The sequence below is a fragment of the Lactuca sativa genome, chromosome 4 (assembly GCF_002870075.4).
Source record: "Lactuca sativa cultivar Salinas chromosome 4, Lsat_Salinas_v11, whole genome shotgun sequence".
Classification (NCBI taxonomy): domain Eukaryota; kingdom Viridiplantae; phylum Streptophyta; class Magnoliopsida; order Asterales; family Asteraceae; genus Lactuca; species Lactuca sativa.
The window spans coordinates 323,112,072-323,116,953 of record NC_056626.2 but is presented as its reverse complement, the minus strand read 5'-3'; positions in this window follow the sequence as shown (position 1 = coordinate 323,116,953).

The window sequence follows — 4,882 nt, the reverse complement described above, 5'->3', positions numbered from 1 at the left end:
AGACTACATTCAGAACAGTTAGGTCTTGGTAGAAGACTACATTCAGAACAGTTAGGTCTTGGTAGAAGACTACATTCAGAACAGTTAGGTATTGGTAGAAGACTACATTCAGAACAATTAGGTCTTGGTAGAAGACTCCTTTTTGTTACTAATAGGAATCATAGGGATTTCTAGGGATTTTCAAACATTTTCAGTTGAGTTACAAACATTTTCATACTTAAACTAGCTTTCTTTCAAAGCAATGTCAAGTCTTAGAAACTATAAGTTTTCACAAATTAAGACACATTAATACTTATGATCTCACCAGCTTTATAGCTGATACTCGCTTTCAAAATTACTTGTATCCTCAGGTCATCATAGACAGGTACCGATGCAAGGAGAAAGGAAGATGAAGCTTATTCAAGACTTATCTTTCATTTTGATTTATGCTTTAGTGTTTATCAAAATTCGACAGAATACAATTGTATAATAATTATTTTATTAATGCAATGGATGATGTTGTTGCTTGTTTACTACTTTGCATTGTTGTTGATACTATACATGACGTCCTCCGCCCCAGAACGTTTCCGTCGTTCTTGGTTTTGGGGTGTGACAGTATTGATTAGAATGCTTATTAGATGCTTATAACATGATTTAGATGGCTAAATCATTAGATCTAGGAGTTTACTCCCCAAGGTGTTCTTGGGCGGTAAACTCCCGAAACGAAGCCAAAACCGACACTTGTGTTATGATAAGGCCTTAGATGCTTATGTATGCATGTTAGGGACAAGAAAACAAGCCAAAATCCACCCAAGTTTGGGAGTTTACGGCCCTAGATAATCCTAGGTCGTAAACTCCAAAATCAAACAGTAAATGGTGATTTAAGGACTCTAGGACTTGAAGGCTTGTATCTAGGCTATTTTCCCAAGTAGTGTAAGGTCTTAAACTCATCAAATGACACAAACAAAGGTGAGTTTACGGACCAAGTGAATCTTAGGCCGTAAGCTCCATTGAAATGGACAAAAGGGTGTTTTCATGACACCTAAAGCCCTAGACCTTTATAAGAAATTGTTACACACTTAATGGAAGGAACAAACCACATCAAAATCACTTAACCAAGTGAGTTTACGACCAAGACATGGTTCTTGGGCCGTAAACTCCTAAAAAGGGCACCAAGGTGTGCCTAATGCCTTCTTATGGTAGGAGTAAAAGTCTAGAACATATACCACAAGTACAAGAGGCTGGAAAACAACAAAAACAACACCCCAAGGGAGTTTACGGCCGTAAACTCCAAGGGGAATGGCCTTGAGGCCATAAACTTCTATTTGGAGTATTTTTAGACCTTAAACCCTTCCAAGGACTTAGCCACTAAGTTAGAATAATTCTAGAAAGCATTTGGGACATCAAAACACACCAAACTCACATGTTTGGGAGTTTACGGCCGTAAACTCAAGAGTTTACAACCGTAAACTCCATGTGTGATGTTTTATGGAGACTAAACTCTCATATAGGGTCCTTTGGAAACCCTAAACACAAATACCCAGTCCCACAATAACTTAGATGCAATCCGTAAGGCTTAAAACACTTATATAAAGTGTTTATTATGTCTAGGATGTCTTAAACATTATCAATTAGTCATTTGAGTCTAACTGAGTGCATATATGTGTGATTATATGTTCATTAGGATCGTAGTGTGTGCACAAGTTCTCGCTTGACACCTAGCCATCCTATACCGTTCAGTTCATTCCAATCACCAACTACAGGTGAGTTCATACCCCTAATCAATATTTTAAATGATTTTAAATGCTTTAATGGGGAGGAATACAAGTAGAAACAAACATGTTATTAAATCATTGATATGTATTTTATAACTGTGTTTGTCATTTAACAGATTTCACATGCTACAAAATGTGATGCATGAAATGACTTTACATCTTAAAAGCACATTGTTACCAAATGTTTTACCTCTGAAATGTTTATTAAAATGACATCAAGTCGTTGTTAATTATTGTTCAAAACCCATAAGATGTCTTACAAAAACCATTTTTCATTCTTGAACTAAACTATGCATATGCACTTATATTCTTAAATATGTATTGATGTTATAGTTTGCATCTTTCATTTAGTTTCCCATACCCTTGAGTAGTAAGAGTGGATAAACTTACATAGTCAACTATTTATATTACAATAGATTATCATAGGGATAATTAGAAGATATCAAACATTACTTCTATTACAAGGAGTCACACAAGAGTCAGTTTATTCATGAGTCTATACTAGTACATTACCTGATACATGAGTACTTACAGGTGTTTACCTGATACATGAATATGTTTACATATACTTACATGATACATGAACACGTTTACATGAACGCATTACATGAGTACCTTTACATAGATACACTTAACTGTGTACATTAACATGAATACTTGTATCTCCAATTGCGAGGATGATTTATTGGTACCTTCTGTGTAAATCTTCCTGCATACCCCCCGTACCTCGGGATATCTAGATAGGACCCTATCCCTAGTACCTCGGGATACCTAGATGGGCCTCTATCCCACAGTACCTCGGGATATATGTACGGGACTAACCATTCCGGAACTCATCTGTTAGCAACAGTGGATAATGAAAATCTACGGATGCCTACGGTTAATACTTATACTAGGAGTACCTTTACAGGGACTAACCATTCCTCCGCCCTGCTGCTGCTACAGAGGACAAGTGGACAATCTTCGGATGTTCATTAGGTTATATGTAATATGTTAGCCCTAGTACCTCGGGTTAACATTTACATTCGTCTTGTTGGCACCAGTACCTCCGGCTAACACTTACATTATTATATTTTTCCTGTTTACTTTATTTTGTGATACATTCACATAAACGATGAGTTAGACTAAGCACTTTTAGTACTAGTCAACACAAAGGAAAAACTATCATTTTCATTTAAAGGTTTCATACTTACCTCAACATTTTTCTAGGGATTTTTCTAGGGATTTCATACTTACCTCAACATTTTCATTTCAAGGTTTACATGGCCTTCATAACATATTTTCACAAACAAGGCAATGACACTTATATACTTATGAATTCATCAGCTTTAAAGCTGATACTCGCTTTCAAAATAACTTGTATTCTCAGGTCATCAGTAGACAGGTATGGAGGCCAGGTTTTGAGAAGACGGAGCAGACAAGTTTCGTCTTTTATTTTGATTGTATATTTTTGGTGTCTTACTACAATGAAAGAACACACATGTATTAAAACATTACTTATAATGCAATGGATGATGTTGTTGCTTGTTTATTATATTACACTGTTGTGATACTGTACATGACGTCCTCCACCCCTGAACGTTTCCGCCGTTCGTGGTTTTGGGGTCTGACAGTCTCCTACTTGGATAAGTCTAATAACTATAACTGCAAGTATGACTTCAAGAACTGATCGGCAATCGTAGCTCTTTCATGGTTTCTCGGAACTGAGAAGATGATGGTACGCCTTTTCAGATAAGGTATCATATAATCCTCTATTCTAGATATCAGCCGGACAAATACATAGAACATAGTCTTGCTTATTATCCAGCAGTTTGTTTCCCGATTTCCGATTTGTTTGACTAAGAACTTAATTGAACACATCAACTTAGTTCTGACCGGGCCCGGTACATAGGTCAAAACAAAATCATTGAAGGGCCTAGATATCAACTTCTAATCCAAGAAGGAATAGATAAAATTCGACTCATATGCTTGTTCTACTACTTGTTAAATTACACACAAACGCACGTTTTATAACATCGAGTTACCAATGCGGTTTTGCACGTTCAATGCATAACTAACTTATAGTTAACAAGTCATATCTCTAGGTTTGAAGACTTATATGATATTACCATCTCGCGATCACTCGAGATAAATTCCATGAAGTGATACCAGCGAGCGTGGGTTGAATCCAATACTCAGAATTTATGAGCACTCATGAGTGTCGAGGCCATGTCCAACATCTTAGACCTCTACAACCAACTCATGACAGTCTTACTTCATATCTACTTCCAACATATGACTGACTGTGGATAATTTGAATAATATGTAAAACAACATAAATATTCTGGAAGTCAAAACATGCAAAAGAAATATAGTAAATGATTGACAAAAGATAATAACACTTTACTCACAAATAAACACAACTTTTATTCATCATCAATTGTCAATTACATTTTACAAATTTCAAAATTATCTAACTACTAAAAGTAATATCATCCTTCAGCCCTATGCTCCTAGCATGCTGGAGATGCTTAACCCTACCCAGTCCCTTCGTGAGGGGATCTGTCGGGTTCTCATCCGATGATACCCTCTTTTCCACGAGGAGTCCTTCTTCTATACGATGTTTGATGAACTGATATTTTCTGTCAATGTGTCTGGATCTCCCATGATCCCTTGATTCCTTTGCTAAGGCAACTGCACTTTCACTGTCATTGAAAATCTCAATAGGCTTCGATATAGCTGGTACAACTCCAAGGTCTCCAATGAAGTTCTTTAGCCACATAGCCTCTTTTGCCGCTTCGCTTGCCGCTATATACTCTGATTCACAAGTTGAATCAGCCACTGTCTCCTGCTTGAAACTTTTCCAAGAGATTGATCCACCGTTTAAGATAATGACCCAGCCCGACTGAGAGCGGAAATTATCCCTATCAGTCTGGAAGCTAGCATCACTATACCCTACAACTCTCAAGTCATCACTCCCACCGAGGGTAAGGACCCAGTCCTTAGTCCTCTGCAGGTACTTGAGAATGTTCTTTACCGCTGTCCAGTGAGCCTTACCAAGATTCCCCTGATACCTGCTAACCATGCTTAAAACAAAGGCTACATCAGGACGAGCATAGGTCATAGCATACTTGACCACATGCTTATGT